Consider the following 26,287-nt stretch of genomic DNA (forward strand, 5'->3'; position numbering starts at 1 on the left):
ACACGAGTATCTTGGGAGGCTCGGCCCGAGCTTCGAGCACCCGAGCTTTTTAGTACTCGCTCATCACTACTGATTATAGCTCCAGCTTGTGCAATGATTCTGGTCTTATTCTGGTGATGCAATTTTAGTGATCTGTGTTGTGCTTATTGTATGTGGGAAAGTTTCCCAGTTGTTTTCTTTCTCCCTCTTATGTTATTTTCTCCTGTGCGCATATTGGTTTTTTTTGTTTGATTGCCATGTGTAAAGTTTAGTTTTTTCCCTGTCCGTATTTAGTTGGGGGGTTTGTGACTATGGTCCTAGCTCACCCCTTGGTTGGAAGAGGGGGAAGGGAATTACACCAGAGCTTGGACAGGAGTTAGGGTCACATTGGTTACACAGACCATGCTACCATCAAGCCTACCTCCAAGCTAAGGCCTGTTTCAGATGTCAATGATTCTAGTACGTATGTGCTAGTTTTTATACGTACCAGAATCACAGACATATACACACCCATTATAATTAATGGGTTTGCGCACACATCAGTGATTTCTCACTGACCGTGTCTCCAAGCGGTGTACACGCGTGTCCGTGATTGCCGCACGGAGACATGTCCATTTTTATCTGGCATCACTGGTGTCCCAAGGACAACACTATGGTGTGATCCATGAAACACGTACCAGAAAAACACGGACATTGAAAATAAAAAACTTTTGTAACACACTGTCTTCAGCGCTGCTTGCCTCCGGCCTCTGAATGCTGCTGCATCAGAGCTGGCTGCTTATTTTCATGCATATTCATGTATACAGCCACAGCTGACCTAGAAGTAGCTGCAGCGGGGGCGGAAACACAGCAGAGCCAAAGAGTTCAGCACCACGGACAGCAGGAGTGAGGACAGGTGAGTATATGTCCATGTGCAATCAAGGATGACGAATCGTAATGTCGCGGGCGGAGGAGAGGACGCCGTGCTCTCCCACTGCTCGGGTCCGGCTGCCGCGGCTGCTGCGGCCTGCTGCTGCTCGGTGGCTCGAGCGATGGGCCGGATCCCGGGGACTCGAGCGGCGCTCCTCGCCCGTGAGTGAAAGGGGATTGGTTTTTGGGATAGTTTATTGTCCGTGACGCCACCCACGGTTGTGGTGATTTGTTGACACCACCGCTGCTCTGTATGGGGATCCCGGGAGTGATGGTATGGAGCAGCTAGATGTTAGTCCTCCCCTCCGTGGGTAGGGGGTTGGTTGTCCCGGGGCCCAGTGATGAGGTGGGTGATGAGGGATGGCGGGGCCGATGCAGGGCTTGGCGGGGTGCCTCACGGCACTGTGGTACTCACTCAGCCTGAGACGATGACACAGTTCTCGGTAAAACACACGGCTGGAAAGATGGTTCCCACGGACGGCTGCACTTGCTTTTCCCCAGTAGTTGACGGTGACGGTCCCTTTTCCTGCACCTAAGATGATGATGGTAGCGATGGGTTCCCACCGGTAACCCGCTCCCCGACTTGGATATGGGCCAGAGGAGCCCTACTTTGCCCACAGGCGCTGGCCCTGAGAAACTGGTGCCGTGGCGGTGGCGGTGTCTCTCTCTAACGGTTGGACTGTTGCCTTCAGTCGGGACTTGGTTGTTGGGAGACCCAGAGGTCCCCTTCACTGACGGATTTGGCAAATTCACGGCGACTCCTAGCCTTGCCGGGATCCGAAAGGCCCCTGCCAATGGTGCTGACTGCTCTTCGTATACCGCTCCGGTACCGCCGGGCTACCACCCGTCCACGGTCCTTTTGGCAACCTCCAAGCAGCCTCTCCTGCAGACAGTCACCGCCGTCTGCTGACCTTGCTGTTCTCAGTCCGGGGCACACACCCGGACCAACTTCAGGCTTTCTCAACTGTCACTTCTTCTGTCCACCTTTACTCCTCTCCCTTGCTCCTCTACCACTTCACTTCAACTCCTAAACTGCACTCACTCAACTCCTAAACTGAACTGCCTGGTTTTCCCGCCTCCAGGGCTGTGAACTCCTCGGTGGGCGGAGCCAACCGCCTGGCCCACCCCCTGGTGTGGACATCAGCCCCTGGAGGAAGGCAACAAGGATTTTAGGTTAGCTTTGGTGTACCTATCTGGGGTGTAGGGTGTGGTGGTGTCATGACCTGTGACCCCTGGCTTGCCCAGGGCGTCACAGTATCACGGGTTGCACATGAACAACCCATGGAGGGACATATGCGTTTTTAACATGTCAGTCAAAAAGTCTGTGTTTTTCACTGACGTGTAAAATAGGCCTATGGGACAACACAGGGTCCCCAAACCCAGTCTGAGGGCTAGCCTAGTTGTCCCTATCCAGTCATTCCATCCTTTGTGCCAACAATTTGATGGAATGAAAAGCTAATATAAATTTTCCAGTCTTTTGGCAGGCAACACTTCACAACAAAATAGATAACAATTCTTAGCCATAAGGAGGAAAAATAGGAAAGTGGCCAAAAGAAGTAAAAAGAAGTCTTTGTAATTTTTTTATCTGCAATATTTCAAAAATCCCTTAATCACGAATGTCACTCAATGCTCAAAAAGGCCCCTGTAGAATGGTGAGAGGCAAATTCCCATTCAAAGGGGTCAATAATGACATAAAAAACAATAAAATCATGTAAAAATATATATAATTTTTCTTTCAAATTATTAAAAATCAATTTTAAATAACCAGGATATATGTGCAAACAAATTGTTTTAAAACAGAGTTAGTTCCCACGAGGCAATACAAAAAGGAATGAAAAATATGAGGCCAAGCAGATTATATAGTTAAAAAGGATAAATTAAGAATGTATAAGTTATGGTGCAGGTTTTGAATTTTTATAAAAAATACAAAAATATTATCCATTGTTCAAGAATTACAGTATCAAGAATAAATAATCAGAATGCAAATATAAAATGACATACTATAAATAGTCGCTCAAGTATTAAATATAATAAATTACATATATACACAATTTCAGTACTGTATAAAATTAAATTGAATTAAATTAAAGTGCCCAGTGCTATGTGCCTAATAGTATTAATGAGTCTAGTGCAGTAGCCTTCCAAAATTAATAGGCAAAGGTGTATATGGGCAATCAAAAGTTATAAAGAACCATGTGAATGTGGCGTTCCAAGGCAGCACAATTACCGGCTATTAGATTTGTAGGCCTCCGTTCTCCGTTTTGCTGCATCACAATGGGATAATGTGAAGCTAAACTGGAATAACATAATTTGATCTTAGCCAATAATAGAAAATACCGCAGCACTCACCAAATAAAATACTCTTCTTCATTAACCTTTGTCTTGTACAATGCGTTCAATGTGACCTCATGAAGATTGTTTGTTTTTTTATGGTACCAGACAAGGGTTATATCACTGGCTTAAAAAAAAAGTACAGCTGGAAGTTAATAAGGCAACATCTATTTTTTACATACATAAAATCTTCCTGAAGCTTCAAGAGGCTAGATGAAGCGTGATTATGTGCGAAATGGCTGTTGCCTTGTGACCTGGTTTCTGTACCCTGTTTTATGATTTAATGACTCCAGTTCAAAACATTAATCATGACATACAAAGTCATCCACAACCTGTCTCCTCCCTACATCTGTGACCTAGTCTCCCGGTATCTACCTGCACGCAACCTCAGATCCTCACAAGATCTCCTTCTCTACTCCTCTCTTATCTCCTCTTCCCACAATCGCATACAAGATATCTCCCGCGCCTCCCCCATATTCTGGAATGCTCTACCCCAGCATATCAGACTCTCCCCTACCGTGGAAAACTTCAAGAGGAACCTCAAGACCCACCTCTTCCAACAAGCCTACTGTCGCGGGCGGAGGAGGGGACGCCGCGCTCTCCCACTGCTCGGGTCCGGCTGCCGCTGCTGCCGCGGCCTGCTGCTGCTCGGTGGCTCGAGCGATGGGCCGGATCCCGGGGACTCGAGCGGCGCTCCTCGCCCGTGAGTGAAAGGGGATTGGTTTTTGGGATAGTTTATTGTCCGTGACGCCACCCACGGCTGTGGTGATTGTGTGGACACCACCGCTGCTCTGGACGGGGATCCCAGGAGCGGTGACAGGGAGCAGCTTTGTTGTTATTTCTCCCCTCCGTGGGTAGGGGGTTGGTTGTCCCGGGGCCCGGTGATGGGGTAGGAGTGGATGGCAGGCGGGTTGCGGGGCCTGGTGAGGTGCAGGGTCGCAGGGGCAGCGCTGTGCCGCACGGCACGGAGGAACTCACTCAGCCCAATGATGATGACACAGTTCACGGTAAAACAAGCGGCTGGATGGACGGGTCCCTCGGACAGCTGCGGTGTTGTTGTTCCCTGCAGGTTGGTGGTGACTGTCTCTCCCTGCACCTATGTTCTATGTTGATTCCGATGGGTTCCCACCGGTAACCCGCTCCCCGACCTGGATGTGGGCCGGAGGAGCCCCTTTTGCCCGCAGGCGCTGGCCCTGGGAAACGGTTGCCCTTGGCGGTGGCGGTGTCTCCCCTTCACGGTTGGACGGTTGCCTTCTGTCGGGACTTGACTGTTTGGAAACCCGGAGGTCCCCTTCACTAACGGATTTAGCAAATTCACGGCGACTCCTAGCCTTGCCGGGGTCCGAAAAGCCCCTGCCAATGGTGCTGGCTTCTCCTTGTATACCGGTCCGGTACCGCCGGGCCACTGCCCGTCCACGGTCCTTACGGCAAACTCCGATAGGCTATTCCTGCAGACGGTCACCACTGTCTGCCAACCTTGCTGCTCCGTCCGGGCCACACACCCGGACCAACTTCAGGCTCTTTAGCTGTCACTTTACTCTTTCCACTTTCACTACTCAACTGCTCTCTTTCCTCTCCAAACTATCTCTCTACTTCACCTCCTTCCACTTCCTCCTCCAAAACTAGACTGCCTGTTTTCCCTCCTTCCACTTTCACTCTCAGAGCTGAACTGCTCCTTTTCCCTCCTCCAGGACTGTGAACTCCTTGGTGGGTGGAGACCAACCACCTGGCCCACCCCCTGGTGTGGACATCAGCCCCTGGAGGAAGGCAACAAGGATTTTTGGTGTAGCTTTGGTCTACCTATCTGGGGTGTAGGGTGTGGTGGTGTCATGACCTGTGACCCCTGGCTTGCCCAGGACGTCACATTCCCCCTTAGAAAAATGCAGACCGTCCGCGGGCTGCCTGTCCAACACCGGTTTTATTTTCACACAACTGGAAAATATGAAAATATAGAAAACGGTAACAGACATACAAGTATTATAACATCTTCCCACATCGGGAGGCACTTTGCTTAAACGTTATGGTAACATTTTAAACGGTTGTGGCTGCCGCTCTCTCCCACCCAAGTAACCTGGCCCTGATGCTGCCTCTAAGAAACAGGCAGCACCCCTTGACCCCAGTCCTGAACCAAGTCACCCGAGCGGGATCTGTCCTTCCCCTCCAGAGGGTAGCCACCGGTTCCGGTGGTGGCTGGGCCCCAGCCTGCTCCACTGCGGGCCCTCCCTCCAACCTGCTTCTCCGGAGGCGGTAACGGTAGCTGCAACAAACATATTTATTTACATCCCACTAACGTTTGTGGTTGCCCTGCAAGTTTTCGGGCCTGTTCATAGAGAGTTCCCTATGCAACTTTTTGAAGGGTCCCCACGGGGACAACGATGCCGGCAACCGCCGGTTCCAATCATGGTTGCAGACAATCCGGTTACTGTTCGGTAATCATTTATCATCTTTTGCAAAACTTTCAACTTTTAAACACACATACTTCGGTGGTCCCAACGGGGACGGTGCAACGGTGCTCCGCTGCCATCACTCAGAGTCCTCGACATCACCTGAGGGAGGGGGCGCGGCGCTCACATGGGACTCCTGGCTGCCCCTTAACTTGGCATCCAGCGCAAACCACCCCCTCTCTCCACAGTGCCGGGTGTATTGAACTATGTCGCCCGGCATCAGGTTACGACCGGGGTGCTCCTCTGGCAGGTGAGCATTCACATCCCGCCGGGCTATAAACACTTCGGCCTCCAGGCCCGGTTCATAAATAAATCCATAGCCCCGGCGGACATCAAACCGCCTCACCTGCCCTTCATACAGCGGGCCCCGGACCTGGAAGGTAGCTTGTCTCAGGTTCTCCTTCTCCCGGATCGTACGGGCCACCATCTCCGCCTTCTTTCTTTCTCTCTCGCCGATTTCCAGGCCCAACGGTACCGGCTCCCTGTCCCAGTACGGCGCTGCTGCGAGCTCCGGCGCACGGGTCGGGCCCCGCGAGACCTGTTGGACATTGCCCACTGCTGGTGATCTGGGCAGCAGGTCCCGCGGTGACTTGGCCTTGGGCGCCGCCTTGCAGCGGCAACCCGGCGCAACCTCAGCCGAGGTGTGGGGGATAGGCACAGGGGCTTTCCTCTGCTGGGCCTTCTGTACAGAGCGGGTTATCGGCTCCGGCTCGGGGACTTTCTCGGTGGACGCCTCCGGTTCGGTTTTCGAGGCTTTCCATGGCAGCACCTCCGGTCGACTACGGGCTCCGGCTACAGGTCGGCCCGCTGGGGCGGGCATGCTGGGTATCGCTACCGGTTGCGGTGGTAGCGGGCCTAGTGGCGGGGTCACGGCTTCCGAGACGGGTGGCGAGGGAGGCAGCAGGGCGAGAGGGTTTAGACCGGGTCCCGCAGCCGCGATGACCAGCCCTTCAAGGGCATCGGGGCGTGGGTCACTCACCCTCCCTTCCTCAGCTTCCTCCTCGCGTCTCCGCATGGCTGCTATAACCTCCGCCATGTCGGTCTCCCACTCCTCCATGAGGAGCTGCATTTTGACCTGCAGCCTCTGGTAGAGCTGCGCGGTCCGGATTTCCACCCACGCCGTGGTTCCAGTCCCGGGGGCTACGGTGCTTCGGGTCGGCATCCACATGTTGCTGGCGGCTTCTCCCAGGAACAAGATGGCTGCAGAGTCCTGGCATCCCCGCTTTTATAGCCGCGGCTACATGCGACCAGTCGCCATTTCGTCCCCCTTAGCCTCTTTCCGGCCCCTCCTCTATCGGGGTGGGGTTTTGGCCTTCGCGCCTCCACTACTCGAGAAGACGCTCGAGCGGGAACTTTTCGTGCCAAAGATGGCGACTTCCGAAATTTTTCGGCCGGACACCTCCGGCGGTCACAAGGCGCACCTCTACCCAACGGCAGAGCGGTAAGATCCTGTTCGTGACGCCAAGTTGTCGCGGGCGGAGGAGGGGACGCCGCGCTCTCCCACTGCTCGGGTCCGGCTGCCGCTGCTGCCGCGGCCTGCTGCTGCTCGGTGGCTCGAGCGATGGGCCGGATCCCGGGGACTCGAGCGGCGCTCCTCGCCCGTGAGTGAAAGGGGTTTGGTTTTTGGGATAGTTTATTGTCCGTGACGCCACCCACAGCTGTGGTGATTGTGTGGACACCACCGCTGCTCTGGACGGGGATCCCAGGAGCGGTGACAGGGAGCAGCTTTGTTGTTATTTCTCCCCTCCGTGGGTAGGGGGTTGGTTGTCCCGGGGCCCGGTGATGGGGTAGGAGTGGATGGCAGACGGGTTGCGGGGCCTGGTGAGGTGCAGGGTCGCAGGGGCAGCACTGTGCCGCACGGCACGGAGGTACTCACTCAGCCCAATGATGATGACACAGTTCACAGTAAAACAAGCGGCTGGATGGACGGGTCCCTCGGACGGCTGCGGTGTTGTTGTTCCCTGCAGGTTGGTGGTGACTGTCTCTCCCTGCACCTATGTTCTATGTTGATTCCGATGGGTTCCCACCGGTAACCCGCTCCCCGACCTGGATGTGGGCCGGAGGAGCCCCTTTTGCCCGCAGGCGCTGGCCCTGGGAAACGGTTGCCCTTGGCGGTGGCGGTGTCTCCCCTTCACGGTTGGACGGTTGCCTTCTGTTGGGACTTGACTGTTTGGAAACCCGGAGGTCCCCTTCACTAACGGATTTAGCAAATTCACGGCGACTCCTAGCCTTGCCGGGGTCCGAAAAGCCCCTGCCAATGGTGCTGGCTTCTCCTTGTATACCGGTCCGGTACCGCCGGGCCACCGCCCGTCCACGGTCCTTACAGCAAACTCCGATAGGCCACTCCTGCAGACGGTCACCACCGTCTGCCAACCTTGCTGCTCCGTCCGGGCCACACACCCGGACCAACTTCAGGCTCTTTAGCTGTCACTTTACTCTTTCCACTTTCACTACTCAATTGCTCTCTTTCCTCTCCAAACTCTATCTCTCTACTTCACCTCCTTCCACTTCCTCCTCCAAAACTAGACTGCCTGTTTTCCCTCCTTCCACTTTCACTCTCAGAACTGAACTGCTCCTTTTCCCTCCTCCAGGACTGTGAACTCCTTGGTGGGTGGAGACCAACCGCCTGGCCCACCCCCTGGTGTGGACATCAGCCCCTGGAGGAAGGCAACAAGGATTTTTGGTGTAGCTTTGGTGTACCTATCTGGGGTGTAGGGTGTGGTGGTGTCATGACCTGTGACCCCTGGCTTGCCTAGGGCGTCACACTACAACCTACAATAGCCTTCAGTCCAGTACACCACTGCGCAACCAGCTCTGTCCTCACCTACTGTATCCTCACCCATTCCCTGTAGACTGTGAGCCCTCGCGGGCAGGGTCCTCTCTCCTCCTATACCAGTCTGTTTTGTACTGTTAATGATTGTTGTACGTATACCCTCTTTCACTTGTAAAGCGCCATGGAGTAAATGGCGCTATAATAATAAATAATAATAATAATTTAATAAAGAAGGATTTTATTTAATGGGTGCTGTACTATTTTCTATGACTTCATTGATTTGTGCACTTTGAGCTGCGCACCCTTTTTTGTTTTTACTCCCTAAGAATTATATTGAGTCTAAGCTCCGATGGGATAAGAGAAGATAGATTTGCCTAGATTTGCACCCATAGACCTCCTTTATATGCTTACAGTCTGATCAGTTATGCTTTCAGTACGCCTGGTGCTCTCTGTATACTTCCAAATATTTTGTCTCACACTTTTGGGCTTTGTCTGTATTGCTAAAGAAATGTACACCCTCATTCATTAGGATTGGTGTTTCTTACAACAGTCTTATTGAGGGCCATGCAGGAATAAGATGCGCCAAATTCATTAAGTGGCACTCTACCTCCTCCTCATTCTGACTCCTCTCCTAAGATCCGTCCACTTTGGCGGAGCTGCTTGAAACTAACATGAAAAATACCAAAAGTTATGTGTGACTTTTTAGTGTTTTATGCCAAAGTGTACAGAGCATCTGATGGACCAAAGTGAAGGAATTAGCAACCTTGGTATATCAAAATTACTATAAGGCCACATGCACACATTGAGTATTTGGTGAGTTTTTTACCTCAGTATTTGTAAGGCCATGTGCACACGCTGAGTATTTGGTGAGTTTTTTACCTCAGTATCTGTAAGGCCACGTGCACACATTGAGTATTTGGTGAGTTTACCTCAGTATTTGTAAGGCCACGTGCACACATTGAGTATTTTTGGTGAGGTTTTTTTATCTCAGTATGGGTGCTTTTCCACTTGCGTACCGCTTCCGATGCAGGAGCATTGGAAGTGATATGCTAATGACCCTCTGCTGCAGGTGTCAGCCAAAGGTCATGCGACTGTGATGCGAACATGCGATCGCATCACAGGAGCGGAGAAGATGGAGGGAGCGCTTTCTCCCCATCTCCTCCGCTGTCTGTCTTTGCGTGCACCGCACTGCAGTCGCATAACATGTGAGTGCAGTGTGATTTTACACACACGTGAGCTGAGACTTGGTGCAAATCGCAAAATGCTGCGATTGTACCGAGAGACTGATTTGTGTGGATAAAACACGAGACAGATGAAACTGACTCATTGATTAACACTGGTGCGAGTGCAACCCGATTTATTATCGGATCGCATTCGCTCAAGAAAATTGCAGATGTAAAAGCGCCCTATCTGTAAGGCCACGTGCACACATTGAGTATTTGGTGAGTTTTTATCTCAGTATCTGTAAGGCCACGTGCACTCATTCAGTATTTGGTGAGTTTTTACCTCAGTATTTGTAAGACAAAACCAGGAGTGGGACAATCGGAGGAAAAATATAATAGAAACACGGGCATCACAGCTGTATTTTTTATTATCTATTCCTGGTTTTGGCTTACAAATACTGAGGTAAAAAACCTCACCAAATACTCAACATGTGCACGTGGTCCAACAGCTCAATTTTTCTAATTACATATTCACACCCAAAGTTTAGAAGTAATACAGAACACATAACACCTCAATGCTGTATGCAACATAAAACAGTAAATACTATTAGTATGTTAAAGTGGGCTGTTTTCCTACAATTGCACCCCTCCTGACTGCAGGTTGTATGTGGCTTTGCAGCATGACTTTAATACCTTCACTGGAAATCAGAAGCAGCACTATTAATTAATACAGTAATAAAGCTCCTCCAAATGGTACTGGACCTATATAACTGTTCCTAATTTACCAGAACAGTCTTAAGGGTGCTTTACACGCTGCGACATCACTATCGATATATCGTCGGGGTCACGTCGTTAGTGACACACATCCGGCGCTGGTAGCGACATCGCAGCGTGTGACACCAAGGAGCGACGATCAACGATCGCAAAAACGTTCAAAAACGGTGATCGTTGACACGTCGCTCCTTTCCTTAATATCGCTGCTGACACAGGTACAATGTTGTTCGTCGTTCCTGCGGCATCACACATCGCTATGTGTGACACCGCAGGAATGACGAACATCTCCTTACCTGCGTCCACCGGAAATGCAGAAGGAAGGTGGTGGGTGGCATGTTCTGGCCGCTCATCTCCGCCCCTCCGCTTCTATTGGCCGTTCGCTTAGTGACGCCGCAGTGATGCCGCTATGGTGCTGAACACACCTCCCCCTTGAGGGAGTGATTGTTCGGCGGTCACAGCGATGTCGCTGAAAAGGTATGTGCGTGTGAAGCTGCCGTAGCGATAATGTTCGCTACGACAGCGATCACCAAATGTCGCACATACGATGGGGGTGGGTGCTATCACTCGCGACATCGCTAGCTATCGCTAGGGATGTCGCAGCGTGTAAAGCACCCTTCAGTCTCCTGGAAATTTGCAGTGTCCTGTGCTAAAAAAAAGATGAGGTATACAATACTCACACACAAATGTTTGGAGAATGATCCTACATGGCACACAGGTATGACTTATGTGTCTCTACATTGCCAACACCAATGTTGCTAACTATGAATCTTAAATACCCCTGCATGTGATTATATGAAATGAAGACGCCATAGGGCACAATATAGACCCATAAAGAGGTTGACCACTATTTTTATATTGATGGCCTATCCTTAGGATTGGCCATCATTGTCTGATTGGTCATGGTTCGACACCCGGAACCCCCGCTGATCAGCTGTTTTCGGTGCAATACTCAGTTGTAGAGCTGCTCTATCTTCAGATACTGGCCACGGTCAGGTACAGCACATCCGCTGCCTGTTGATTTTAATGGGAAGCGAATGTGCAGTACCTGGTTGGGGTCGCTATCAGTTAATGACACAGACCCGGATCTGAGTATTTCCGGCTACCTGTTGCCACAGCCAGCACCGAGAACAGCTGGTCAGTGGGGGTGCCGGATAGAGTTGGGCAAACCTTAGGTTTAAGGCTTGGGGTTCGGGCTCAGAAAAAGATGTAAAACTCAGCCCGGTGAGTATAGCGCTCTTCTTGCACCTTAGTGACTACCTGCATTGTGCACACTGAGGGATGTGTTTCTTTGGCTCATATTTGGCCTTCCTTTAGTGTTCTAAGATGTTTTGTTCATGGAGATTTGAAAAAAAAAATAAATAAATAAGTAAAAAAAAAAATGCAAACACCGCCCACCCACTTCCGGAAGTGTTTTGCTATGGGATATTGCAAAACATTTCCAGAGGTGAGTGGGCGGTGTTTGTTTGTTTTTTTATTTTTAAATCTCTTTGAGTAAAACATCTTAGAACACTAAATGAAAATCAAATATGGGCCAAAGAAACATGTCCCTCAGCGTGCACAATGCAGGTAGTCACTGAGGTGCAAGCACGGCGCTATACTTACCGGGCTGAGTTTCACGTCTTTTTCCGAGCCTGAACCTCAAGCCTCAAGCCTGAGGTTCGCTCAACTTTAGTGCTGAGTGTCGGGCTCCTGCCAATGAGACATTGATGACCTACCCTAAGGGGCACTTTGCACACTACGACATCGCAGGTGCGATGTCGGTGGGGTCAAATCGAAAGTGACGCACATCCGGCGACGCTGTCGACATCGGTGTGAGTAAATCCTTTTTGATACGATTAATGAGCGCAAAAGCGTCCAAATCGTATCATCGGTGTAGCGTCGGTCATTTCCATAATTTCGAAAGGACCAATGTTACGATGTTGTTCCTCGTTCCTGCGGCAGCACACATCGCTGTGTGTGAAGCCGCAGAAGCGAGGAACATCGCCTTACCTGCGTCCTGCGGCTCACGCCGGCTATGCGGAAGGACAGAGGTGGGCGGGATGTTTACATCCCGCTCATCTCCGCCCCTCCGCTTCTATTGGCCGCCTGCTGTGTGATGTCGTTATGACGCCGCACGACCCACCCCCTTAATAAGGAGGCGGGTCGACGGCCAGAGCGACGTCGCAGGCCAGGTGAGTGCATGTGAAGCTGCCGTAGCGATAATGTTCGCTACGGCAGCTATCACAAGATATGGGCGACGGGGGCGGGGGACTATCGTGCTCGGCTTCGCAAGCATCGGCTTGCGATGTCGTAGTGTGCAAAGTGCCTCTAAGAATAGACCATCAATGTAAAAGTAGTAGATAACCTCTTTAAGGACTCCATGTACCAGAACGCAAACTTTTTTTGGCTACAAACATGAGTTCTTACAGTAGTTATAATAGCACAGCAGGCAGACGGTCCAGCACCACTGACTCCAATGAGAGATATTTAATCAGCAACAGCTGAGACCAAACAAGCTGAGGGTGCCAACCAAAAACAGAGAAGTAGGTTTGAAGTCAGATATGTAGGCTCTCACCCGGTAAAGGTAAAAAAAAATGGTCCTTTATTTCACATATATCACACGAGGCGGAGGGAGGATGCGGGGAGCAAGGAAGACCCGTAAAAGCGTTGCTTTAAGCGCGAAACAGCATCCGTCGTTCTCGCTCCTGGCATCCTTCCTCTGACTCGTGTGATTTATGTGGAATGAAGGACCACATTTTTTACTTTACCGGGTGAGTTACATTCTTCTGTCTACGTCTGACTCCTTACAGTATTTATGCTGTACTTTTGAACACGTGAAAATATATTCATAGTGGTTGGTCCTCTTAGAGAAAAATAAGATGTTGTGTAATCAGCTTATCCAAGGGGATTAGGCAAATTCCTCAACTAATTTTGGCCATCAACTTCCCAAAATCTTCTGGCTGTTCACGTAATTGAATATTTTCCTGTACATACATAGAAAACAAATGAAAACCATACTTCAAAGCATATAAAGCAGACACACATTTTATCACTAGATACGAACATCCAAGCAAAAGGAAAAGGCCTTTGACAAAACAGGGCAAGTAATCTTCACTAGCAATCAAAGGATTTATAAATGTCACTGCACTTTCTCATATTCTTTCGGCTGGCAGCATAACAGTAAACCGCTGCTTTGCTGCTGAGATTTTCTCGAGCTGACCTCTAAAAGTTACAGAGGGGAGATAAAAGGAAGCTTAAAATTGTCACCCTACCCTGAACATGTTTATTCAACCTTATCAGATGTGTCCTTTATTGGGAACGTGCGCTAGATTAATGCGCTCCATTTCATTATGGTTATTAAGAGTTTTGCTGCTTATAAAACTGTTCCCAGCTCTTGACGCATTGACAAAGGCGCAGATAAGCCCACAAAACCAATGAGGCATATTCCTATATTCATGTGTGCAGTTAGCCATTTTACTGCTGGAGGTGCTCATGTGGTTCCCATCTCCTGCCTAATCTACGGCATGATCCCGATAGCTCTGCATAAACATTATATGTGCTTAATTATTACTACTAGACCTAAAGCAACAATTCTGAAGTTGTACTATTTATACAAGAAAGCTGCTTTGTGAAAATGGATCTACTCACAGAGAACCTATTGTTAAAATATAGCTTTAAATGGAACCTGTCAGGTGCAATATGCAACCAGAACCACGAGCATAACCACGAGAACCTGCCTTACTATCCCTGCAGCTAGTAGCATAGATAAAGAGGTCTTTAGAAAAAGTATTTCAAAAGATCTGTTATCATGTGCTAATGAGGTCAGGGACTAGTCGTGAGAGTGTTACTTCCCTTGGTGAGTCGGCCCCCTTAGCATGTAAGTACACCCCTGTGGGCATGCTAACATGCTAATGAATGCGCTGCGTCAGAGGATGGTCACGCTCACCTCTCTGCTGCCATTGCATCCGAGTCCTGATTTAGGCTTAGTACACATGATCCCAGATTTTCGGTCCGGGTATGAAGCCCGGACTTGTACACCCGGCGGTCATGTGCACTATGAAGCCTTGTGTATGAGTCCTGCCTTCAAACCCATGTAGTGCACATGACCGAAAGTCGGGGATCATGCGTACTAAGCTGAAATCAGGACTCGGACACGATGGCAGCAGAGAGGTGAGTGTGACCATCCTCTGATGCTGCACATTCATTAGCATGTTAGCACGCCCACAGGGGTATAATAACATGGTAAGGCGGCTGACTAGCCAAGGGAAGTAACGCCCTCATGAGTAGTCATATCATATGGGATCTTCAGAAATACTTTATCTAAATATCTCTTTATCTATGCTAATGTATACAGGGATAGTTAGGCAGGGATAAGTAATATGCAACCAGAACTGCTCATGGTTCTGGGTGCATACTGCACCTGACAGATTCGCTTTAAAGGGAATCTATCTTCAGGATTTCAACCAACTAAACTTTTGCATGGTCAGTCTGTTCCGTCATTACTGAGAAATTATTGCTTAACCCCTTAACGACATCCTCTGTATGTATCCTCGCCCATCCCTTGTAGACTGTGAGCCCTCGTGGACAGGGTCCTCTCTCCTCCTATACCAGTCTGTGTTTTGTATTGTTCATTATTATTATACTTGTTTTATTAAGTATACATACCCCTTTTCACTTTTCACCTATTCACGTAAGGGATGGGCAATGGGCTTCAGGGCCTTATGATGAACAGTGGGAGAGGGGGGAGTTGTGAGACATTATATGTGAATTTCAAGATAATCTGTCCGGTCCCCTCTGCCCTCCAGCAGCATTCATATCTGTGTCTCTAAATTCCCTCCCTAATCAGCCCTGTGTAATGCTTTTCAGTAAAATGAATGTGTTTTTTGTAAGAAAAAAAAGCATTTGTAAATGTGTAGCTTCCATGATAATTAGGGCCTTGACTAGTTGATAGGTCACTGTTTTCCCAGACTAGTCAGCACTCTTTCCATGCTATCACCCACCTGTGGACATGGTTTCTATAAGCCAGCATGACCACAGCCCCTGGAAATCTTGCACATGCGCGCATCTGTGTACACTCACATTGACCCTCTTCTGAAGCAGAGTGTACACGTACCAGCTTCAGAGATCGCACTGAGCATGATCAGAAGTGCAGAAGCTGTTCTTCCAATCATGCATAGTGCGCCTTTCTGTAGCCGGGACGTGTATGGCTCAATGTGAGAGAACACAGCGGCGCATGCGCAAAATTTCCAGGGGCTGGCGATGATGCCGGTTTGTGGAAAAAATGTTATTATGCCCACACGAGTGTAATAACATGGAAATAGTGTCAACTAGTCTGGGGAAACCATAACCTATCAACTAGTCAAGGCCTTAATTAGCATAAAAAAAGCGCTTTTCTAAATCCTTTTTCTTAAACATTCATTGTAGTGAATAACATTACATAGGGCTGGTTAGGCAGGGAATTTTGACAAACAGATGTGAATGCTGCTGGAGGGCATAGAGGACCTGACAGATTCCCTTTAAAATGAATTGAATGTTGGGGGAGGATGCTAAGTTTCTCAAAGCTTCCTTTCCACAATTCATTATATAACCTCTTAGCCTCCTCTGCACCCAACAATACATGATATGGCCCTGATAACCACCTACCCACCCCATAATTCATTATGTGGCCCTCATAGCATTCCCCCACCCAACATTCACTGTATGGTCCCCATAGCATTCTCCTCACCCCACAATTCATTATATGGCCTTACATGTGTCTTGTCCCCCCACAATACAATTTGTTATGAAACTATCAGGGACTTATGATAAATTGTGGGTGGAGAACACAGGACAGGAACTAAGGCTTTGTGCTAATGTTCAGGATTTGCAGCATAAAATTGTGCTACAAATCCTGATGTGTTGGCAGGAAGAATGCTGCATAAAATACACGTTTTGCTTATAATTATAAAATGCTGTGTATTTTCCGCTACAAAATCGCAATGTGTGCACATAGCCTTAAAATTAATTGGGTAGGGGAGAGTCACAGAGACTGATTAGTTTATATTTATTGGACGGCAGAGATTATAGTTAACACTGTATATTGTGAATGCTGTGTGACTAATTGTATAATATATAGTCTGGTACCTATTTATATTCAGGGGCGCAGTCTGGGGGCTTTTTTATTCTGGAGGCAAATATATGCATATAATATATGTGACCTTGTTATTTTCAGGACTGCGGTGATCAGTGTGACAAGAAGAATTGAGGCTGGAAGTGTTGACATGAAAGTCTGACCAGATAGAGAAAAAATAACAGAAAACTTATCAGATGAGACGTCAGCGGTAAGTCACCGGATGGAAATCTTTATTCTGTACGGTATGTCTTGTACAGTCATGGCCAAATGTTTTGAGAATGACACCAAAATGATATTTTCATATGATCTGTTGCCCTCTGGTTTTTAATTGTTTGTCTGATGTTTACATCACATACAGAAATATAATTGCAATCATATTATGAGACCAAAAGGTTCTATTGACAGTTAGAATGAGTTAATGCAGCAAGTCGATATTTGCAGTGTTGCCCCTTCTTCTTCAGGACCTCTGCAATTCTCCCTGGCATGCTCTCAATCAACTTCTGGACCAAATCCTGACTGATAGCTGTCCATTCTTGCATAAGCAATGCTTGCATTTTGCCAGAATTTGTTGGTTTTTGTTTGTCCACCCGTCTCTTGATGATTGCCCACAAGTTCTCAATGGGATTAAGATCTGGGGAGTTTCCAGGCCATGGACCCAAAATCTCTATGTTTTGTTCCATGAGCCATTTAGTGATCACCTTTGCTTTATGGCAAGGTGCTCCATCATGCTGGAAAAGGCATTGTTGGGCACCAAACTGCTCTTGGACAGTTGGGAGAAGTTGCTCTTGGAGGACATTCTGGTACCATTCTTTATTCATGGCTGTGTTTTTAGGCAAGACTGTGAGTGGTGCGATTCCCTTGGCTGAGAAGCAACCCCACACATGAATGGTTTCAGGATGCTTAACAGTTGGCATGAGACAAGACTGGTGGTAGCGCTCACCTCTTCTTCTCCTAATAAACTGTTTTCCAGATGTCCCAAACAATCGAAAGGGGATTCATCTGAGAAAATGACTTTACCCCAGTCCTCAGCAGTCCACTCCCTGTACCTTTTGCAGAATATCAGTCGGTCCCTGATGTTTTTTCTGGAGAGAAGTGGCTTCTTTGCTGCCCTCCTTGAAACCAGGCCTTGCTCAAGCAGTCTCCGCCTCACAGTGCATGCAGAAGCACTCACACCAGCCTGCTGCCATTGCTGAGCTAGCTCGGCACTGCTGGTAGTCCCATCTCGCAGCTGAAAGTTTTAAGATACAGTCCTGGCATTTTTTGGTCCTTCTTGGGCGCCCAGGAGCCTTTTTGGCAACAATGGAAGCTCTCTCCTTGAAGTCCTTGATGATGCGATAGATTGTTGACTGAAGTGCAATCTTTGTAGCTACAATACTCTTCCCTGTTAGGCCATTTTTGTGCAGAGCAATGATGGCTGCACGTGTTTCTTTATAGAGATAACCATGGTTAACTGAAGAGAAATAATGATACCAAGCACCAGCCTCCTTTTAAAGTGTCCAGTGGTGTCATTCTTACTTAATCATGACTGATTGATCGCCAGCCCTGTCCTCATCAACACCCACACCTGTGTTAATGGAACAATCACTAAAACAATGTTAGCTGCTCCTTTTAAGGCAGGAATGCAATGATGTTGAAATGTGTTTTGGGAGTTGAAGTTAATTTTCTTAGCCAATATTGACTTTGCAAGTAATTGCTGTTAAGCTGATCACTCTTTATGACATTATGGAGTATATGCACATTGCCATTAGAAAAACTTAAGCAGTAGACTTTGTAAAAATTAATATTTGTAGCATTCTCAAAACTTTTGGCCATGACTGTAGTATTCCTGTTGTTTGTTAAATCTTTTAGCCCACATTCTCACATTCGTGTGATATGTCCATATGTTACAAGACATTTTTTTATCAGACAGCACACGGACTCCTAGAATTTCATAGATCCATTCACATATCTGTGAAAATCACACCTCTGACAATGAGATCTGTGAGACTCGGAGCATGTGCTGTTCTGATCTGATTGTGAGGAATCACACATACTTCATGGGTCTGTGCGCTGTCCAAAAAAAAAGTCAGATAGCACACCAACACTGCATATGGATGCAGGAATGTAGCCTTATTATGTATAGCCCCATCCATTAGTATTTAGTTTACTCACTATGTAAAGTGCCATCCTTAATTACATTGTTTCCCCTTTTATTGCGTATAACATTGTCCCTTATTACCATACTTTCTAGTTATGTATGGCACTTTCCCTTATAATATAGAGTTTTCTTTTGTTATGTATAGCACCGTCTCTCATATAGTGTATTCTTGTTATTTTTGTTATTCACATCGCCCTCTCTTTATTATATAATCCTCTCTTGTTAGATATAAAATTACTGCTGATGGAGCAACATCTGACCAGAAGACCAATCCATCAGCTTCTGTGTTAGAAAATAAGCCTTACCATGTTCCATCAGCAGTCATGTCATTTTATATCTCACAAGAGTGGACACTATAAAATAAAGAGAAGGCACAATAAATAGCAAAAATAACAAGATAATACAATATGTACAGTAAGGGAGGGTGCTGGACATAACAAAAGAGGGCACTATAGAAAATATACAGTATGTATACACTGTGTGCAGAATTATTGGGCAAATAAGTATTTCGATCACATGATACTTTTTATACATGTTGTCCTACTCCAAGCTGTATAGGCTTGAGAGCCAACTACCAATTAAGTAAATCAGGTGATGGGCATCTCTGTAATGAAGAGGGGTGTAGTGTAATGACTTCCACACCCTATATAAGGTGTGCCTAATTATTAAGCAACTTCCTTTCCTTTTTTTCAAAATGGGTCATAAGAGAGATTTGACGGGCTCTGAAAAGTCCAAAATTGTGAGGTGTCTTGCAGAGGGATGCAGCAGTCTTGAAATTGCCAAACTTTTGAAGCGTGATCACCGACCAATCAAGCGTTTCATGGCAAATAGCCAACAGGGTCGCAAGAAGAGTGTTGGGCAAAAAAAGGCGCAAAATAACTGCCCATGAATTGAGGAAAATCAAGCGTCAAGCTGCCAAGATGCCATTTGCCACCAGTTTGGCCATATTTCAGAGCTGCAACATTACTGGAATATAAAAAAGCACAAGGTGTGCCATACTCAGGGGCATGGCCAAGGTAAGGAAGGCTGAAAAACGGCTACCTCTGAACAAGAAACATAGGATAAAATGTCAAGACTGGGCCAAGAAATATCTTAAGATTGATTTTTCAAAGGTTTTATGGACTGATGAAATGAGAGAGTGACTCTTGATGGGCAAGATGGATGGACCAGAGTCTGGATCAGTAAAGGGCAGAGAGCTCCACTCCGACTCAGACGCCAGCAAGGTGGAGGTGGGGTACTGGTATGGGCTGGTATCATCAAAGATGAACTTGTGGGACCTTTTTGGGTTGAAGATGGAGTGAAGCTCAACTCCCAGATCTACTGCCAGTTTCTGGAAGACAACTTCTTTAAGCAGTGGTACAGGAAGAAGTCGGTATCGTTGAAGAAAAACATGATTTTCATGCAGGACAATGCTCCATCACATGCATCCAACTACTCCACAGCGTGGCTGGCCAGTAAAGGTCTAAAAGAGGAAAAAATAATGATATGGCCCCCTTGTTCACCTGATCTGAACCCCATAGAGAACCTGGGGTCCCTTATAAAATGTAAGATCTACATGGAGGGAAAACAGTACACCTCTCGGAACAGTGTCTGGGAGGCTGTGGTGGCTGCTGCATGCAATGTTGATCGTAAACAGATCAAGCAACTGACAGAATCTATGGATGGTAGGCTGCTGAGTGTCATCATAAAGAAAGGTGGCTATATTGGTCACTATTTTTTTGGGTTTTGTTTTTGCATGTCAGAAATGTTTATTTCTAAATTTTGTGTAGTTATATTGGTTTACCTGGTGAAAATAAACAAGTGAGATGGGGATATTTTTGGTTTTTATTAAGTTGCCTAATAAATCTCCACAGTAATAGTTACCTGCAAAAACAGATATCCTCCTAAGATAGCCAAATCTAATAAAACCCCACTCCAACTTCCAAAAATATTAAGCTTTGATATTTATGAGTCTTTTGGGTTGATTGAGAACATAGTTGTTGATCAATAATAAAAAAATCCTCTAAAATACAACTTGCCTAATAATTCTGCACACGGTGTATATATATATATATATATATATATATATATATATATATATATATATATATATCTCTGCAACTTTGTCACCATAAAAGAAAAGGGGGAAGGGGCAAGCAAAATTTCTTGCACAGTGGACCCAAGGTGTCGGGTTTATGCGTAAATTTCTGAAATTGTTGACTCAGAAAAGTCCACTGACAGAACACTTACTATATAGAGTCAGATGGAGTCACCTTGGACTGAGTCTGTCGTCTGTCCTATGATTTAGCATTGTCCATCTTTTTAGTGGTGCATAAAAGAGCAATGGACAATAGTTTTTTATTATTCTGAAAAAAATACCACTGAGCAGAGGCCAGAAAGGGTTCAGAGTAGCTCTGCTACCTCATTATAACAAAAATTCCAAAAAAAAGTCAATTGCATATATATTTTATTATTAACCCCTTCAGCCCCGGGGCACTTTCCGTTTTTGCGTTTTTGTTTTTTGCCCCCTTCTTCCAAGAGCCGTAACTTTTTTATTTTTCCGTCAATCTTGCCATATGAGGGCTTGTTTTTTGCGGTACAAGTTGTACTTTTAAATGAAATCTTAAGTTTTACCATATGGTGTACTGGAAAACAGCAAAAGAAAATTCCAAATGCGGAAAAAGTGCAAAAAAGTGTGATGGCACAATAGTTTTTGGGATGTTTTATTCACGGTGTTCACTATATGGTAAAACTGATGTATGGGTATGATGCCTGAGGTTGGTGCGAGTTTGTAGACACCAAACATGTATAGGTTTACTTGTATCTAAGGGGTTAAAAAAATTTCACAAGTTTGTCCAATAAAAGTGGCGCACGTTTTGCGCCATTTTCCGAAACACGTAGCGTTCTTATTTTTTGGGATCTATGGCTCAGTGATGGCTCATTTTTTGCATCTTGAGTTGTCGTTTCTAATGGTACCATTTTTGCGCAGATGCTACGTTTTGATCGCCTGGTATTGCATTTTGCGCAAAACTTGTGGAGACCAAAAAATGTAATTTTGGCGTTTGGAATTTTTTTGCCACTACGCCGTTTACCAATCAGATTAATTGATTTTATATTTTGATAGATCGGGCATTTCTGAACGCGGCGATACCAAATATGTGTATATTTATTTATTTTTTAACCCTTTAATTTTCAATGGGGGGGAAAGGGGGGTGATTTGAACTTTTAGGGGGTTTTTTATTTTTTTTTTATTTTTAAAACTTTTTTTTTTTTTATTTTACTAGTCCCCATAGGGGGCTATAGCGATCAGCAATCCGATCGCTCTTATCTGCTGATCACAGCTATACAGCTGTAAACCGCAGATTCAGTCACTTTCTGTTTCTCTCTGCTCGCGGCCGAGGGAAAACGAAAGTGAAACTTCATAGCTGCAGGCGTCATCACATGACCCTGTGCTACGATGGCAACCACCTATAGTCACGTAATCACGCACGTGACTTCCGGCAGGGGTGGCGGTAAGTATAAAACATGGCCGTGCGCATTTAGATCTTGCTGCCAGACTTTGGCAGCAAGATTTAAGGGGATAATGGCCGCGGGTGAAAGCGATTCCACCCATGGCTAGCAGGCACACATGTCAGCTGTTGAAAACAGCTGATATGTGTGCCGGCCGCCGCCGCCTGCCCACGGCAGGGGGCGGGACTTAACAGGACACGCTCCATGACGGATATATCCATCCATGGTCGTGAAGGGGTTAAGAAATGGGACAAGAATACAGATGCAAATAATAAAGAGGTTATAATATATAAGGATATATATACTATATACTCTAGATTGTGAGCCCCCATATAAATGAATTAAATATATATATATATATATATATATATATATATACTAGAAGGCGGCCCGATTCTAACGCATCGGGTATTCTAGAATTTATTGTGTAGTTAATGTATGATTTTTGTTATATATATATATATATATATATATAGATGTTGTGTGTAGTTGCCAGTGTTTGTGTAGGGCACTGTAAATGTTCTGGGTGTTGTCTGGGTGTGGGGGTGTGTGAGAGCGGTGTTGTTTGTGTGTTGCGTTGTGTGTGTTGCGTTGTTTGTGGAGCGCTGTGTGTCTGCAGTGTTGTCTGTGTGTGGTGCTGTATGTGTTGCGTGGTTTGTGTGGGTGTGGGGTGCGTATGTGTGTTTTGGGGGAGGTATGTTTTGTGCAGTGTGTGTGTTGCGCGGTATGTGCGTATATTTGTGTATGCCGCGGTGTTTGTGTGTTGGGTGTTCTGTGTGTGCGGCGTTGTCTGTGTGTGGGTGTCTGTGCAGGGCGGTGTTTGTGGTTCCCAGTGTGTGTGTGGTGTGTTGTGCGGTGCGCGTGTGGCGGTGTGTGTGTTTTGGGGGGAGGTGTGCACCCCCATCGTGCTCCATCCCCCATGCTGCGTACCCCCCATCATGCTCCATCCCCCATGCTGCGCACCCCCCATCGTGCTCCATCCCCCATGCTGCGCACCCCCCATTGTGCTCCATCCCCCATGCTGCGCACTCCCCATCGTGCTTCATCCCCCATGCTGCGCACCCCCCATCGTGCTCCATCCCTCCCCCATGCTGCACACCCCCCATCGTGCTCCATCCCCCATGCTGCGCACCCCCCATCGTGCTCGATCCCCCATGCTGCACACCCCCCATCGTGCTCCATCCCCCATGCTGCACACCCCCCATCATGCTCCATCCCCCATCGTGATCCGATCGCATACACGCAGACACACACTGACGATATACGCGCTCACACACTCACAACATCCGGAGATACCACATGCTTCCGGCCATGTGATCCTCCGGCAGGTCCTGGAAGGTCATTGCACGCACAGTATCGCTGCCGAGAAGTAAGCGATATCACTGGATGTTGTGAGTGTGTCGATGCGATCTGATGTGTGTGTGAGGTGTGTGTGAGAGTGAGTGAGTGTGATCTGATGTGTGTGTGTGTCTGTTCTTATGTGTGTGCGTGTGTGTGTGTTCCGCCGCTGCAGGACCTTGATGCGCTCACCTGCTCCCGGTAAGCTTCTGGTGAGTATGACTGCGGGGTCTTCTTTCTTCTGTCTTCTCTCTTCTGGGGGTGCCCGCTGCCTATAATGAAGTGTCTTGCAGTGTCTTTAAATCTTTCACCGCTGCATGACACTTCATTATTGACTGCAGCGTATGCCGGCTCCCTGCACATGTGTACCGGGAGCCGGTGTTCGCTGGTAACCATGATACACATCGGGTAACTAAGGGAAGCACTTCCTATAGTTACGCGATGTGTATCATGGTTACCAGCGTACACCGGCTCCGTCACAATCCCAGCATCGCAAGGTTATGTCCACCGGGGGCGGGGCCGAGTGTGCCAATGTGTGGCGGGGGCGAGCGGGCAAGGTGTCAGCGTATGCCGGCTCCCTGCACATGTGTACCGGGAGCCGATGTACGCTGGAGCGGGCGATGCGTGCGGAGGGCTGGGTCCCGGCTCCCTGCACATGTGTACCGGGAGCCAGTGTACGCTGGAGCGGGTGATGCGTGCGGAGTGCCGGGTGCCGGCTTCCTGCACATGTGTACCAGGAGCCGATGTACGCTGGAGTGGGGCTGAGCGGGCGAGGCGTCAGCGTATGCCGGCTCCCTGCACATGTGTACCGGGAGCCAATGTACGCTGGAGCGGGCGATGCGTGCGGAGGGCCGGGGCGAGCGGCTAATCCATGTGGGGGACGGGGCCAGGCCAAGGCAAGCAGCCAATCCATGGGGGGGCGGGGCGAGGCCGAGCCCAGCAGCCAATCCGACAGTTGTCACTTTTATGACACTGTCACTGTGACACAATTTTGGAGCAAGACAGACAGACAGACAGAATAAGGCAATATATATATAGATATATATATATACAGACAGACAGCGCCCCCATCCTGTGTGATAACGTGTCTGACTGCTTTACATCACAGACGCTGTGTGTGTACCTATAGTGTAAAAATAAATAAATAAAAAAAAATTCGCATAGTGTCCTTCCATTATTTGATACCATACCAAGCACCGATAAATAAAAATAACAGCCTACGTGCATTTTTTTGCCAGGAGATGCAAATTTGGTGCAGGAATATGTAAAAATGTCAGCAACAAATCTGCATCTCTTGTAAAAAAAAAATGAACAAAAAAGTTTTTGAGTTTGTTTCAGAGCGGTTTTCTGCCAGTAGGGTGCAAATTTGGTGCTGAAATTTGGTACAGATATTTTAGCACCAAATTTCCACCTCCATGAGATGCAGGCTGTGAACTCAGTGACCTCACATTGAATTCCATTGTCATGCTTGTTCTGGGTGCATATCTCTAATCCCTGCCTAACTGTTCCTGTATCTAGTAGCATATGTGACGCCCTGGCAAAACCAGATAGTCACACAGTTTAGGCCCCCGCACAACACTGCTCTCACACAGGGTTAAAGCAGCCGACAAAAACCCTAGTCACCCCCTCAGGGAAGGACTGACACACCAGTGGGCGGGACCAGGCAGAAAGGAAATGCCCACCTAGGGGTCTGGAGAGCCCGGGGCGGGAAAAGTAGTTAGTTCAAGTTTAAAGCTCAAGCTGAGAGGAGTGAGGAGGAGAAGCTGACAGGTGTCAGGGTCAGAGCCCTGACACATTGGCTAGGTGGCAGATGGTGGTCACCGCCAGTAGGAGACGGGAAGACGGCTTGGCAGATCCGAGGTGGACTGGGGCAGGGTTGTAGCCCGCCGGTACCGACACCGGAGAACCGACCCGGAAACCGTGCACACAATGGGGTACTCGCAACCTGAAGCCAGGACCGGCACCGACGGCCTAGCTAATTAACCGATTGAGGGATGGATTCCAGGTCCTGTCCCAACCTAAGTCCCGAAAAGTAAACAACCACCCACAGAGAGGGATAGGGCATCCACCAGGGCCTGGTAGATCCCACGGGTCGGCGTCTGACAGGCACGGCTCCCAAACAGAGGACCGGGAGCGGACTCCTGCGTTACACACTGGGAAGTCTACACCAGAGAACACAAAGCGAAAAGGAAAGGGGTAGTGACCATCAGCCCGGGTGTGGGACCAGATACACCTGTCTGCGGCAGCCGGACACCATCACCTTGGTTTACCAAAAGACTTGTGTGATTGATTCCACAGTGAGTAACTTTCCTGGCCTGACCTGGTGCGCCGACCCTGCCGTTATCATCCCCTGCACAGAGACATTGGGCCCCGGGCCATCCATCCCTGCCCACGGAGGGGTTAACATCCAGCTGCCAGTCCATCGCCTCTGTGAGCTCCACAACAGCAGCGGTGCTGCTACATCTCACCACACACTGTGGGTGGCGTCACAGATAGTTTTTAACAACCCCCGTACAAATATGTCCCCCACTTATTCGGAGTGTCCGCGTGACCCCCGGGTCCATAGATCCGGATCCGAGCAGCACCGGCTGCTGGCACGGGGGCGGCACATCCCAAAACTTGGCATCATGAACACAATTCTTACCCATTCACCTAATTGGTGAAAGTGCGCCTTGTCTGGACAGTCAGCGGTGCTCCACTGCAAAGTTTTTGAAAATCGCCATTTTAGCCGCCATTTTTAGGCGCGAAAAAGGACAACTCAGTGTCTTCTTCCCTAAAAAGGGCATGAAGATGAAGCCCTGCCCCCTGGGAACAAGGTCGGAAGGTAAACCCTGAGGCCGAAAACGAAACTAACAAGCC

Source organism: Anomaloglossus baeobatrachus, chromosome 3 (assembly GCF_048569485.1).
Source record: "Anomaloglossus baeobatrachus isolate aAnoBae1 chromosome 3, aAnoBae1.hap1, whole genome shotgun sequence".
In the NCBI taxonomy this organism is placed as follows: Eukaryota; Metazoa; Chordata; class Amphibia; order Anura; family Aromobatidae; genus Anomaloglossus; species Anomaloglossus baeobatrachus.